General features: G+C 43.1%; 1 protein-coding gene across 2 annotated transcripts in view; it reads right to left on the reverse strand.

Annotated features, from left to right (window-relative positions):
• Positions 1-16,027, reverse strand: part of Ldlrad3 (low density lipoprotein receptor class A domain containing 3) — a 252,056-nt gene that overhangs the window by 194,202 nt on the left and 41,827 nt on the right. The window lies entirely within an intron of this gene.

Genomic DNA, 16,027 nt, shown 5'->3' on the forward strand with positions numbered 1-16,027 from the left:
CACAGGAGGCCCTGTGTCTTAGTCAGGCCATTTCTCTGGGAGTTTCCTCCTCAGCTCCCCAGGATAGCTCATAAGCCCCTCCCTTACAACCTTTCAACATAACTTATAAAACTCTCTGTGTCACCGCTGACCATAATACTGCATAAACATCTGTAGGTGTGCCTACCTCCTCCTCAGCCCTATGAGCAACTCTTACAATGTGCCCTAATATAGCCCAGGGCCCAGAATATCGGAAGGAAGGAAGGGAGGGAGGGAGGGAGGGAGGAAGGGAGGGAGGGAGGGAAGGGGAGAGGGAGGGATGGATGGACGGAAGATGAGTACATGGGTGGATGGATGAAAGAATGGATGAATGCTTCCTCATGCTATATTATGAAAGGCATGTCACCACTTACTGCACTTTCTGGCGTGCTCCTAAGAATTAGGATGATTTCTCACTCCTACATACAGTCCACATTTCTAAAGTTTAAGACTTATGGTACTAGAATGTGTTTCTTCATGCTCAGATAATAACTTGATCCAAATATCCTTATTAAGAAAAGCAGAAAGGGGCAGGAACCTAAGATATCTTAAATTCATATTATGGTTCTATTTCCTGAGAAGGCCATGGATGCTTCATTCCATTTTCTACAAAGCAATCTTCGCCCATGGATTAGCTTCAATGTAAACCAAAAATTCTTCACAACTCAAAATCAAACTTCGAATGCAGCCCAACTTGACCCAGCAACCTCAGCAGGTAGAAGCTTGCCTCCAGAACTTTTTGTATACAAGCACTTTGTATATATACAATGATGTGTGTGCTGTCAACTGTCCCAAGAACAAATCCAACAACCCTCAGTGATGAACCACTCTCACAGAGCCAGCTCACAAGAAGTCACAGTCAAGGTCAGACACATGTGATGATCCAGGTACATCCAGTGAGTGAGAGCACCCCTAAGAATCAACGCATTGGGTCTTCAATTGAGACAACCTCCTAGTCTCCAGCCACAGAGAGGCTGATTTCCCAATTCCTATGGTGTTTCCCAAAGCATCAGCACCCTACCATTGGCCTTCATTGTTTCCTTCTGTATCCAGGGAGTAGTAACAGCTACAACATGGTGGCATTTGAGGCTGGGACTCTCATCTAGAGCAGGCAGAGCAACAAGCTTTTTGCTCCTGGAGGCCTGGCTGGAAGGAAGGGACCTGGATGGGTTGAGTCAAGAGCCTGCCTTGGTCACCCATGGCTGCCTAAGTGTTAGGCCGGTCCCCCCAGCTACACCCACTCCTGGCAAACCCTAATTGTCTCTGGACCAGCAGCCCAATCTGTTTACAAATATGCAAAGTGCCAACTCTTTCCGTGGGCTAGATGGGAAGAGAATACTGGCTCTATGTGAACTTGCCAAGAGTTTAGAGATTAGGCCAGATATGAGCAACACCGGCTGAATTAAAGGGGGAAAAAAAAGGCTCACACCAAACCAGAACTGCAGGCACAACCCAGCCTAGAGCCTGCCTTGCCTCTCCCTGGATGGACCTCATGCCTCTCTGCTATCCTCCTCGAGGAAGAAGAGAGTTTAAGGGGCCAGCTCCCCCCTGCAGTTTGTGATAACCAGTGATAACCAGCTCCAGCAGGCTCCTGCCCTGCCTGGCACCACTCACTTTCTACCTTACATCACGATCCACCCCGCACTGCGGGATGATAATGTATTTACAGACAGCCAAGGCTCTCCAGCCAGAAGGAAAATTTCACCTAATTAAATAAAAACAAAGCAGAAAACAAAAGCCTTCAACTAGTGCCAAAAAGAAAAAAAGGACAACTTGATCTTTCATGGTCCTTTAGAGGCAGGAATGCCAATGATTTTCTTTCTTTCTTTCTTTTTCCTAAATGCATCTTTGAAAACAATCTCAGTGTCTCTCATTAGAACTCCTAAAAAAATCAATACGAAAATGGCAAACAAGCCAAGAGAAAAAAAATGAATAAAGGAAATGCATGATCATGGCATAAGAAAATAAGATGGCCAATGAGCAAATGAAAAGACATAACCTCACATATCCAGGTGAAAACACCATTTTTAAAGTGCTGTGATGGGGGCTGGGAAGGTGGCTCAGTGGTAGAGCGCTTGCCTTGCATGTCTGAGGCCCTGGGTTCGATTCCTCAGCACCATATAAGCAAAAAGAAAAAAAGCCGGAAGTGGTGCTGTGGCTCAAGTGGTAGAGCACTAGCCTTGAGCTGAAGAGCTGAGGGACAGCGCCCAGGCCCAGAGTTCAGGCCCCACGACTGGACCCAAAGAAAAAAAAAAGTGCTGTGATGGGCAAAAGTTAGAAAAGTGAAGGCGTTAAGAGTTGGTAAACTCCCAGGGGCATCTGGCAATTAAAAAAAAAACAAAAAACCCCTAGCAGAGTGTATCATGAGCTTTCCTCTTAATCATGGATTCTGGGACTCTATCTCTAGATAGAGCTGTATGTACACCTCAGAGAAACACAGATAGTCTTGTCTTGCCTTATCTTGACAGCATTATTTATAATTCAAAATTTTAAAAAAAGCCAGATACCAATGGCTCACACTTAAAATCCTCAGGAGGCTGAGACCTGGAAGATCCAGGTTCAAAGCAATCCTGAGCAGAGTCCTCAAGACCTTATCTCCAAAATAACCGGCAAAAAGCTTGGCTGGAGGTATGGCTCAAGTGGCAGAGCACCAGCTGAGCAAGCACAAGATCCTGAATTAAAACACTAACACCTAACAAAAAGGAGATGGGGTATGTGACACAGAATTTTTCTACTGATAAAGAACAGATTTTAACAAGAACTTAGGAGCCAGAGCATACTGACTAAGGAGAAGGTCTATAATAGCCAGAGAGGAAAAAGCAAGTCATAAAAAAGTATACGCACCATAAGCTCATGTTTGTTTATTTCTAGATATGTGCTTTTTAGTCTATATGAGCCTGTGGAGAGTAAATACTCTGAGGAAAAGTAATTGGAAAGGTCTTTTAAGAGGCTTGTGTGTTTTCTGTTGGCTTCATTTCTTCAAAAGCAATTCCTTAAAATGCTACCATTGGAAATATACCTAGAGCTACCACGCTGATATGGAGAAGACACTACACAGTGCTGTTTATACGCAGGGAGGAGAAAGGGAGAAAAAGGGGAAGACAGGAAAAAGGAGAGAGAGGCAAGATAGAAAGAAGAAAGACAGAAGTGAGGGAGAGAGGGGTGAGAGAGAAGGAAAGAGGAGACAGGAGAAAGGAGAGAGGTAGAGAGGGGAGAGGAGAGGAGAGGGAATGTGGGAAAGAGAAAAAAGAGATAAGAGAGAGGAGAGGCAGGACAAAAAGAGAGAGATTTGTTTCTTTAAGAGATAAAAGCCAAAAGGAAAATGTCATCCCATTCATCAAATTACAATACACACACACACACACACACACACACACACACACACACACACTCCATTTCTTAAAGAAAACTTGAGAGAGAGGGGTTTGGTAGAGGAGTATTTGACATAGTTATGGAGTTAACTGTCCCAAATACTGGCTCAAACTAAACAGGAAAACATCCAGGAATCATCTGGAGCCATCATCCAGCCATCTGTGGATGGCTGCTTCTTAATGAGTTGTTACAGGAAGCCACCCAAGACCTATATTTCCTTTCATTCACTTTTGAAACATAAACCACCCTTTGATTCACGCCTCCTCTCCTGGCGCACACCTCAGTGGAAGAGGTATGGCTGGGTTAAGGGGAGATTCCGACTCTGATTAAGGGGTGTGAAGTGGTCCTCTGCAGGAAATGCAGGCTTTGGGTCCTGGTCCTCCTTGCTCCCCCACCATTATAGCCTGCTCTGAACTCCTTCCATATTCCTGGCTCCTACAGGTAGCATCAGCCCCTGATTTCTGCAGGAAGACAGAACTCATGCAAGAGCACCAGGGGCAACAAAGGCAGAGCCTGTGTTGTGTCCCAAGGCTGGCAGGGTGTCTAGTTTCCAGTGAAACCCAAGTGGGTGGAGGGTCATCCCACAACCAGACTCTTAGAAAAGGTGGGGGGAGGGGGCTGGAAATGACATGCTTTCAACATTGCATAAAAGAAGCCGGACAATCTTGCCCACTCAACAATAGAAAAAGGTCACCCATCATACTGAAAATTGGGGGAAGAATTCCCTGGAGTCCTGGGGTGTTGGCAGTGTTCTCCTCCTTGATATGAACATTGGCTCAGGTGTGTCTATTTCCTGAAAATGCACAGAGCTCCTCCACCTAACAGCAGTACACTTTCAGCCTGTGGTTGAAATTTCTATAAAGCCTTGACTTTAAAAAGTAAGAGAACACATTTTTGATTGGCGCAGCTGACTGCTCAGAGTTGACTCTGTCCTTTCTTCATTTGCAGCCTGGGCCAGGAGCAAACGCACTGGTCAAAGTCACACTATGTCCCATAGCTCGTGATGTGCTGGGCAGGGGGGCAGGGATGGGACAGCATGGAGGGGAGAATGGCATGTCCGGGATTTATTTTTAATCGATTCGCTCATTTTCCCTTAATACTCAAAACCACTCCTCTCCTTTTTCTGGTATGCCCAAAATGGCATCAGCCACACCCTGATAAACCCCAAGCATGCAGACATCTCAGGCCTGGTGCGAGACTGTGGTCACATCTACCAAAGCCCAGCTGAAGAACCAGACTGGGGGATGTATTCAAAAAAGGCTACTTCTGTTCCATTCCAAAATGAGCCTGACCCACACATGGGATGCCTCTCCTAGAGGCCAGGTCCATCCAGCTGCAGTACCCCCAAACTCACCCTGCAAGTGCTCCGAAGACTATGTCCGGCTGCCAGGAACTTTAGAGGGTCTTCTGACCTTTCCATGGGTTAGTTTGCAAGTTCTCTCTTCTTTTATAAAATGAGAAGTTTTCTAGCAGGGCACTGGCGGCTCACACCAGTAATCTTAGCTACGCAGGAGGCTGAGATCGAAGCCAGCCTGGGCAAGGAAGTCCATAAGGCTCTTATCTCCAATTAACCACCAAAAAGCCAGAAATCAATCTGTCAATCAAGTGGCAGAAAGCAGCCTTGAGCAAAAAGGCTAAGAGATAGCACCTAGGCAGAGTTTAAACCCCAGTACCAGCATTCCCCTCAAAAAAAAAAAAAAAAAGTTTTATTTTCTTTGGCAAAAACAAAAATGTAAAGTTTATAGGAAGCTGTAAAGAAAGAAAAGCAATTTAGAATGATATATTTGCACAGTGAAACCACAGATTAAGAGGAATGCTCAGCTGATTATTTAAAACTGCCTTCTCCTTTGAAATGGTAAAAAAAAAAAAAAAAAAAAAACAACTTAGCAACCTTCCATGAATGGGTAGAGACCTGTATAGAGACTCCTCTGAAGAAAGGAAGGCCTAAAGCTATTTATCTATTATCTCCAAATCAAAGTAGGCAGAGAGTTACCTCCACATTTTAGAATACTAAGTAATACCATCTAGGCTACTACCGTGGCCTAAAGGTTGGGGGTGTTTAGACCACCAAGTGGATTCTCCCAGCTCAAAAATACATACATACATACATATCGCAGTAACACCTGCTAGTTTTGAGGGGTTTTTTTTGGTTTTTTTGTTGTTGTTGTTAGGTCGTGGGGCCTGAACTCTGGGCCTGGGAGCTATCCCTCAGCTCTTCAGTTCAAGGCTAGCGCTCTACCACTTGAGCCACAGCACCCACTTCCGGCTTTTTCTGCTTATGTGGCACTGAGGAATCGAACCTAGGGCCTCATGCATACAAGGCAAGCAAGCACTCTACCACTGAGCCACCTTCCCAGCCCTAGTTTTGAGTCTGTAACTCCCATTTCCTCCATGAGAGCATGAAATGTTTCTCTCTCCTACTTTAACCTTGCTTTGAACCATCTAGGTCAAGACCTTCTTTCCTCTCTCCCTCTTGCTTTGTCACTTAACATTTAAGTGTATGTCCTCATTCTACTCTTAGTTGGAGACACCAAAAATCTGGGATCTTCACACCTATAACCATCATCAGCAACATCATCTATTTGTATTCAGCAAAATAGTCTTCTCTAATGCCCAGAAGATGCATCCCAACATCCTCATTGGATGACTAAATCCTTGGCTAGTACCAAACCCTAACACCAGATAACCCAGATAGCTGCTGAGTTACCAGCAGGTTTGTGGTATATACAGCATAGATGCTGTTGAAGTACCCTTGTTGAAAACAAGGGTGCCAAAAAAATGCCACTGTGAAGCAGGCTCACATCTGAAATCCTAGCTACTCAGGAGGCTGAGAATTTAGGACTGCAGGAAGTACACGAGTCTCCTATTGCCAATAAACTACCAAACCACTGGAAGTATAGTTGTGGCTCAAGTGGTGGAGTGTTAGCCTTGAGCAAAAGCAGCTTAGGGACAGCACTCAAGGCCCTAAATTCAAGCCCTGGGACTGACATACAAGGCCCTAAATTCAAGCTAGGGCTAACACATAAAAAGGTTAAAAGAAATTTTTTTAAGCCATGGGGACATCCAATGAGGGGAGCAGAAAGAGGCAGGAAGGACTTCCTCTCAAGTTTTCTGTCTTAGAGTGTGGATCTTCCATATAATAATCAAGCCAACCTTTCCTAGTATAGCATCAGTCAATCAAAGGACTACAACCAGCACTAAACAAAGAGCCCAAAGCAACTTTGTGGACTATTATCAATTCTTTAGGCCCATTCATCACCCCTAAAAATCCTCCCTAAACACTGCCTACAACCTCCTCCACTTCCCTCTCCCATGAGAAGAGGGTTTAAACGTGTAAACCTCATTGGACTATTGGGGACTACATTTTCATTGGTTATTATTTATTTTTTGTGCTGGTCCAGGGGCTTGAACTCGGGGCCTGGGCACTGTCCCTGAGCTTATTATTATTGTTGTTGCTGTTGTTGTTATTTTAAATCAAAGCTAGTACTCTATCACTTAATCCACCACTCCACTTCTCATTCTCATCCATCCCTCCCCTACCCAGCCGTTCCCTTCCCTCACTCTTCCTACATTTGTAGGCTATACAACTGAATTCTTTTCAGTACCCCATCCACCCAGCTTCTCCTCTATATTCATCTACACCTTTCCCCTTGATCCCACACCACCGCTTCTGAGTACCAGCTTCCTGGTATTTTACTTGGTTGGACTTTGATTTTGGCTCTCTACGGAATTACACTATTTGAGATCTCCCTGTTTCAGTTAATACATTTGTATATACTTGAATACCACCCGACACATTTACTTAGGAGTTTGTAAGCTACATCTAGCTCCCACGTGTAAGGGAAAACATGGAACCTTTGTCTCTCTGTGCCTGAGTTACTTCACTTTACGTAATTTTCCCCAAGTCTTTCCATTTCTTTATAAATGATAGAATACCATTCTTTCTAATGGATGAGTAAAATCCCATTGTGTATATATACCACATAAGGTATTTTTTAATTTCAAAATTAATAAGTAACTTCAAAACCACAATGGAAAACCTAGAATTTAAATCATGTGAATTTCCATTCTCCACACCAAAGTAGTAGGGCTTGTTTGCCTTCCACCTTCTCCATCTAGTTTTGCTTGTTTCTTAATGTTTTTTTTAAGGTTTCCAAATTCCCAGAGGTCTACATCTTGAAATAGAGATATATTACTCAGAATTCCTAACCTCTAGCAACTTGAGAAAAAAGAAGGAAAGCAATCTACATTAACTAATGAAAATCAATAGTAAGGAACCACTTTCGACAAAAAGCATCAAGTTATTAATCTTTTTCAAAATAAAATCAACTAGGCATCCTGGTGAGATAGTACACACTTGTAATTTCAGCACTCCGGAGGTCAGCTTGGGTGGTGACAAGATAAAAAAGACCTTCTCTCAAAAAGCTCTGCAAACAGATGATGACATCATACAATGTTGGTGACAAGGTCACCACTGGAGCTTACCTAGAAATGACACCTCCATTTGTAGGGCTCTACTCTGTGGTATAGCCTGAGCTGGTACTCTATGTAGGTCTTTTATTGTACATTGCAATAGATAGAGTAGCTATTATGCCAATTTTACAAATGAAGAAATGGAGATCTACGAGGACAAACCAGGGAGGGAGAACTAGATGCAAATCAAGATCTAACTGGCTCCCCAGAGAACTGGTCACCCCACTGATCACCCCAGTATCAGTAAAACAGCAAAGACAGACCACCCTATTGTGAATACATTGCTACAACTGCCCATGATTCACTCTCCACCTTCTCAAGATTGGGTACTACAAGGGATCAAACCTCTGATACACACATACTAACTGAATTACACATCTGAGGAGATGCACAGGGGGCTCTAAATCTGAAACTGGGTTCCTCATTCTCATTGCTAAAATGCCAGGAATACCAGAGCAATGAATACCAAGAAAACAAAATAAAATAAAATACCTGAAGACAGCCTGTCTTGGACAATGACATTTTGTTGCCACATTGTGTACACAGAACAAGATATTAACGTTCAATATGCATGCATGTCTTATATTGTAGTCCATTTGGGTAAACCTTCATTCACTGGATTCATCTGTTCACTCAAAGAGCCTGCTGAGCACCCCCATACTCAACTTGATAGGGAACACAAGGGAAGAAGAAGCACAAGGAAAGCTTCAGCTGACCAGAACATAAGAGTGAGCATTAGCTAGCATTAATTACCAGCACTGGAAATTATAGAAACAACAGAAATGAGAAGGAAAGAAACACCATTGAGGGCTTCAGAAAAATCATTTTCAACCAGGTTGGCTTTACATTTGAGTAAAATGACAACCTACATTCTAAATGAAACATTGAGATAAATGGAGTCATGATAGTTAATAGTCACACAAAGAGGGGTGTAAGATTGGGAAGGGATTTAAAAGCCTGGCAATGGAGTTTGGACTTGACTTGACGCACAATGACATGAAATGAGTAATTCTTCAAGTAGGTTAAACCTAGCCACCCAGCCTAGAAAGACACTCTGAACGGGAAACAGTAAGAAAGCAGAATTTAAAAACTTAAGCATCTATTTGGGAATCACAGAGATCAGCTTTACCTTAATAACTTCTCCAGCTATTCCTCTCCTAACAAGAAATATTATGAAAGGCTGGTCAAACGTTAAACAAATATGTTTAGCTTCTGACTATTTGCTGAAGGCAGAGACAACTCAAGTCATCAATATTGGACTTAGGCAAACAGCAGACAGTATTTTTGGCAGCAGGTCTGCTGTCCTAGTTATATGTTTTGCTCAGATTAATGCTTTGCATTTCTTCAACATCATTGGTTCAAGGGACACACAATCTAAAATGTAACAGGCAGTGGGGGGGGGCTTCTTAGGGGGTGGAGAGATAAGCTCCAGATTCTAGCTTCCTGATAATCCAGACAAAAGAGTAGATTATATTCTTCAATCTCCTGTGTTGACAGCCTGCCAGGTCTGAGCACTCATCAAAAATCATAACCAGTTTTTCTTGAAATCTTTAAAACCTTGGGGAAAAAAAGTAAAGGGTAGAATCAGATCTTAGTAACCATGTACACAAAGCTAGAAAATTCCTGATAATGGTTCCATATTTCTGGCAAAGAGGTGGTTTTTAAGACTAAATCTTTCTTGCAAAGTATGTTTTTATAGATCTACCTTTTTGATATATGCCTTTATGGAATAAAGAGGAGGAGGAGGAGAAGAAGAAGAAAGAAGAGGAGGAAGAAGAAGATATAACTCTTGCAAGAGAAACAAGTGACCCACAGCACTTGCAGCATGGATTAAATGTCTTCAGCCTTGTGTAAGCAAATCAATAATAGAACAAGCAATGTTGGAATATCATTTGTACCAAGCTCCCTTGGGAGGATACAAGACAGGGATTACAGGGGAGGTAGGAGACCCTTTATGCCTGAAGTGATATCTTCCAGATACCGCATGATATATTTCAACACAAACCTTTGGCAGGAGGAATCATCTCTGTCCCAATGGAGCCACATTTTCAGTTATGTGAAGTGAAAAGTAGCTGCAGGAAAGTCCCCCTCTTGATTTCCTTCACCTTCTTTCCAGCCAGGTTACCAGATAGACAGGCCAGACAGACAGGCAGACAAAGTAGCCTTATTAAAAGCCCTGCCTACAACTGCTTCCAACCCAGAGCCTCTGAACCACAGTTTGGAAGCATTTGATTTAATGAAGCAAAAGGGACCATTCTCAGCAGAAAAAGAAGTTTTCCTAGATATCACTGCCAAGATAAGGGATGAAATCATCCCAGAAGTTCCAGGAGAAAGTGGCAGAAGCAGCTCAGATGGAAATCGAGAAAGGATTGGACATTCGAACAGTACAAAACCCACATCCGAGAGCACCAAGGAGCCAGGATAAGAGCATAGGCGCACTGTAGAACCTTGATCTCAGAGTGCTAGAGAAGATAGAAAACAAAAACAAAGAAAGAAAACATCTCGCACTCTCCTACCTGGAAGGAAAAAAAGGTAGGTTAAAAAAAGCATGGCCAACTAGAAAGAATAAAAGCGCTGCATATATTATTTTCATAACTAAAGCTGTAAGAGACTGCTCTAATCTCCACAGTGGTAATACTGCTGTACAAACATGTTTTCAAAACCAAGGCCTCAGTGGAAATCCAAGTCCAAGCTGGAAATTCTACAAGGCAAACAAGGCTGTCCTTTCTTCCTCTCTGCAAAGTTTCCTGCCGAAACCCAGTGAATAAGAACAGATTCATTTCTTTAAAAGACAAAACAAAGGCTTCAATTCTTTTAAATATGCTTATTAATATTTAGCCAGTTAAACACAAGCCTTTCCCAGTTATTGTCTGGCAGCCCATACATATTTAACAGGAGTAGACATAGCACACACATACACACATCTGCAGAAAATACACATTCTCTCCCGCCCCCAGGTCTTAGGCATTTATGGAATTGTCCCCAAATTGGAGAAAAAAAAAAAAAATGAAAATTCCCTACTTGCAATAAGATCATTTAAAGCTATGCTCAACAAATTTCTGGGAGAAAGACTCTGCCTCCCACAGATTCTAAATTCCTGTTGCTGTTGGGTTTTTAATCCCTCAGTACTAAGGATGGAACTCAGAATCTCACACTCACTAGGCCTGCACTCTACCTCTTGAGCCACATCCCAGTCCTTGTGCATTTAGTTTGTTTTTCAGTTAGGGTCTTAATGGAACTTTTCCAGGGCTGGCCTCAGACTTCCTTCCTCTTACATCCACCTGTTGAGTAAATTGAGTTCCCCAATTCTCTTTACATTTTCTGATTTATAGGTCCCAAGGTCAAACAAGAATATTCCATCTTCCATGAACCCTGGAGTCATGATGGTTAAGGCTTTCCTTAGGCAATTACCCCATTTTCATCAACAGCCCACTCTTTAATCCACATCTTTGTTCCCCCACCACCACCAAAGAACATAGGATTCAATCCAATATTTTTACCTATTCTGCCTGGTTTCTGTGGCCAAGCAGTCTTAACAAATATTGCTCTCCCTAATATAAATGGCACTGATGATAATTACCATTGGTCGGATGTTCTCCACATGCCAGGCCCCTTTACAAACATCTAATATTTATAACAGCTTCAATCAAAGGTATCATTAGCTCTATTTCACAAATGAGGAAAGGCCACTCAGGGAGGTTAAGTAGTCTGCCCAATGTGACGTGAAGTAAATTGAGAATCAGGGATTTAGATCAGAGCTGAGTCTGCATAAACTTTATGCCATTTCTTCCTGGATTCTATTACCTGGCCACACACAAAGAAGACATGGGCAAATCTGACCATATCTCATCTTTGTTTCAGCACCAGCCAGAAAAAGAGGCTATCCTATGAGATTCTCCTGTGTGCTTCCCCCCAAAAATAAAATTTATGAGGGTGTGTGTGTGTGTGTGTGTGTGTGTGTGTGTGTGTGTGTGTTTTAGAAAAATCACTGGCCTGCCGACGTTGACAAGTGATTTCCAGTTTTAAAAACTAACAAGAGTCTCCCCAAGAGCCAATTATTAGGGCCGATGCAGCTCATAAAACAGACCATAAAAACCATTTCTGTTATATTAGTCTTGTGTTTTCCTTTTCCACAGGACTGTCTGAGGGGGGGGAGGTGGTAGAAAGTCCTTCCAAACCATAGCTCATCCCTGGGGACACATGCCCTCATCTCTCCCTTCTCTTTCTTTCTTCATCTCTCCCTTCTCTTTCCTTACCTGTCCCTTCCCTTTCCTCCTTCCCTTCCGCCTTCTCAGACAGTAGCAGCTCTCAAGCTTGCACAAAGGAAACATGATTAACCAGCCTCCCCTGCCAGAGGGCCATCTCCAATGGGTCCCAGGAGCCACTTCTAATTTACTTAAGTGATTGAAATCTCCCCTCTCCCCACAGTTACTCAACCCTGCAATACCAGCCAGCAGATATAATTGCAAAACAGGTAAGCGAGTCTCCCCAATCTACCAATTCAATGCCAGCATACGTTGCAAATTACAGGGTATAAATTTAGCAGGGGCGGGTCTTGACACACATTCCTGCAAATTACATGTTGCCTGGCTAGTAGAAAGTGCATTAATTACCTTGGGTGCATGTACAACTTCCACTTATTCCCTGGCTTTCTGGAGAGCATCAAGAAACTCAAGAGTAATTGACAAAGATTAAAGCATAAATAAATAATGCCTGCTGAGTAGGTGGGTCTTTTTTCCAAAGCTTTTCCAGAGCTCCTGGGATTAGAATTGTTAACCTTCTCCCTGTAGATTCAGAGAGGCACTGAGTCCTCCTGTGTGAGACTTAGGACAGACAGACCCAATCAAGTCATAAAATGGAACCCATAAGGCTATAACCTCCACCAAGGCAAAGGCAACATGTCTTCCCTCTTGTGCTAAAAGTTCTGCTTCTGCAAGAGAGACATTGCCAGCTGAAGCAGGACAGATGCCCCCAGATGTGATATCTAACTCCATGAACATTAGCTATGGGAGAGTCTACCCTAAGTAATTGAGCCCTGTCCAAGCACTTAGCTAAGTATTCATCACTATACCAGTGCAACTTTACAGAGAAGTAAACAAGAGGTCACAGAGTTGACCTACTTATCCATGATCACACAATTGGAAACTCTGCTCTAAACCCCACAATGCTAGGCTCAAGGAGCTGCAAGACAACCAACTGCTGAGACAACCAGCCAGAGATGACCAATGGGATTTGGAAAGGGAGAAAGTAACACCATACATACTATCACCCCTCCCATGTCCCACCTCCTCCGTTCCCAGCTCAGAGCCACCAGAGGGCTACCACTAAGGCTGCCCGTGTCATTTTTCCCACAACTCTGGGAGGTGTCTCACTTCCTCTACTGCATACATACAAAACCAAGGCTGAGAAAAATGAGAAAGGTCAAGATCATCTAGCCAAGTGCAGCACCTGTGGCTTATACATGAATCTAAAATCTAAAAGATCACCATTTAAGGCCAACCAGGGTAGAAAAGTCCAAAGAATTCCATCTCCAAAATAACTGCCCAAAAGCTGGGCTAGAGGCATAGTTCAAATTGTAGGGCATCATCTGAGTGATCAATCAAGAGGCCTTCAGCTCAAACTCCAGTACCAGAAAAAAAAAATTTTTTAAGATAGCTAGGTACCTCTGAGCTCTGTTCTAACCAAATCACGATGATGAATATTTGGGGGGTGAGGAGTGGGCAAGGGAGGGTGGGACAGGAGATGGAACTTTTTTTGTTTTTCATATTGTATGCTTTCTTCAACACGTAACCAATCTTTATCTTGTCAATACAGTCAGCCAATCGATTGGGGGGGGGGGGATTAAAAAGCTAGCTAGGTACTAGTGGCTCACACCTATCATCCTAGCTACTCAGGAAGCTAAGGTTCAGATGATGTGGTTCACAGCCAGCCCAGGCAGAAAAGTCTCTGAGGCTCCACCTCCAATTAACCAGAAAACAAAATGCTGGACTGGAGGCACTGGCTCAAGTGGTAGTGAATCAGCAATGAGCAAGAAAGCTAAGAAAGCCTAGTGAGAGGGTAAGGCCCTGAAAATAAACACAGAATGATTATGATGGTGGTGATGAGGAGGAGGAAGAAGGGGAGGAGGAGGAGGAGGAAGAGGAGGAAAAGGAGGAGAACATCTAGCCAGAAATTAGCAGGGCCAAAAAGCTAACCCATCATCTATACCTCCGGAACTCAGAGCTTTTGCCCCTAATCTATGAGTTAACAACCACTCTGGTCACAACTAATATATACAACTAATATGAGAAAATATAACTAAACAGGTCAAAACTGCTTGGACCAGGACTTTGATGGTGACACCCATTAAATGGTCCTCAAACCCATTTTTTCCAGCAGGGTAAGGAGAGAGGGCCATTTTCAGGTCACATCCATAGTGCACACACACCAGCGGTGCTTTACTAAGTTACCTGGCATCTACTTTGTCTTCTGTTGGAATTACTTCTGTATAGGTATAATGTAATGGGACCTCTAGCCAGGGGTCCTACCATTGCTAGGCAAAGGGACACTATGTGATCAAAGCCAAACCAGTATAGGTACTTAGGAAAGTAACTCTGTAGAATGGGGACAAAGACATGGAAAACATGCCATTGCTCCTAAGAAGGATGACTCTTTTATCTGAAAATCGAATTGATATTCCCTCTTCCTCTCTAACTGGATTCAGTTTAGAAAACTCCCAGGCCTTCTGACCAAGGGAGCTTGGCCTTCAGCAGGAAATCTAGGCTGAGAAAGCATAGGTCATCCGAAGAAAAGCAGTGGGTCACACGCTCATGGCAGCTATCTATGTGTTGTCCATACTAAATCAGAAAAGGGTGCCAGAAGATGGTGACTTGCAGAAAAGGCACATTCACTGGTAGGAGCTGCTGCTTGGGCCAGCCTGGTCCATTAAGATCAAGTATATCTTATCAGAAGAGGGGACTTGTCACAGCCAGGCCACCCCCCCTGAACATCTCATATTGATAGGGCTTTTCCTCTTTGTAGTCATAATTTGATGGATTAATTATGCTTGGAATTCTTGAATGCTTAGGGTTATGACCTCAATCCCGACTTCAGGAAATTGCACATTCTTTGCGTAATTGGAAATGTGTATGGTTTTTACCTAACAAAAATACAATGCTAACCTCATAGCCTATTCAGGGTTATTCAGTGCAGAGAGCTGATGAATAAAGTTGGAAAATCCTGTGTAGGAAAGAGTTGTTCTAAAACAACTAATCTGTACAATGCCTGTTAAACTTCTATGGCATAAATGCTGATTATAATTAAAGCAGTTTCTCTTATTCTGTTCTACTAGAAAGTGAAAAGTGTTGGGAAGAGTTGCACTGTAGGTCCCTGAGCAAGCCAAGTCAAAACTCATTTGAAAGCCATTTGTCTGGACTTCTGATCTCTCAATAGCTTGTCTTAGTTCACTGTACTAAGCTAGGGGATATTCTAGTGGACAGCCTATCCCTCCTGCCCAGTCTGGGCCTCAGGAAGGCTGATTACGACCTGTGGGGATGCTGGATGGGGACAAAGTCAGGCCAAAAACCTCACAGGGGAGATTATGTTAACTGGTTGACCAGAAGCCCAGTAAAAGAACACATGTTCCTCTCCAAGCTGAGTGGTGACCACAGCAGAAAGATGCAGAGCTTCCTACCCCAACAGGAATGAGAATGATGCTGAGGAAGAAATGACAACACAACTACAACTCCGTCAGCCATCAAGCTCATCCCCTACAGAAGCCAGTGCCAGAGGTGGCTATCTCTGCTCAGCTATTCAATGGAAGTGGGCTTCTGGAACTTTTTCTGATCCAAGAAATGACTGTACGTGGCAGCTACAGACATGTCATCCATAGTGATGCTTATGACAAAAACTAGGAAACATCATCAGTGCCCAACATCAGAGAATGCCTAAACAAAGTATGGAACATCTACTAGACTGAGTTCTATACAACCACTAAAACTGATAAGGAAGAAAACTACTCCCCAAGAAGGCTGGCACTGTGTGGTTTGGAAAAAATAAATCACCATTAGAATATCGCTCTTGGTTGGGAGACTAGTCAAAAAACAATTCTTTCCACATTTTTTTTTTGCATAAAACAAAGTGATTAATAATTACTTCCATCCAGAGGGCTGGGGTAAAGAAGACT

This window comes from Dipodomys spectabilis, unplaced genomic scaffold (assembly GCF_019054845.1).
Source record: "Dipodomys spectabilis isolate Male_0828 unplaced genomic scaffold, ASM1905484v1 ptg000145l, whole genome shotgun sequence".
Taxonomy (NCBI): domain Eukaryota; kingdom Metazoa; phylum Chordata; class Mammalia; order Rodentia; family Heteromyidae; genus Dipodomys; species Dipodomys spectabilis.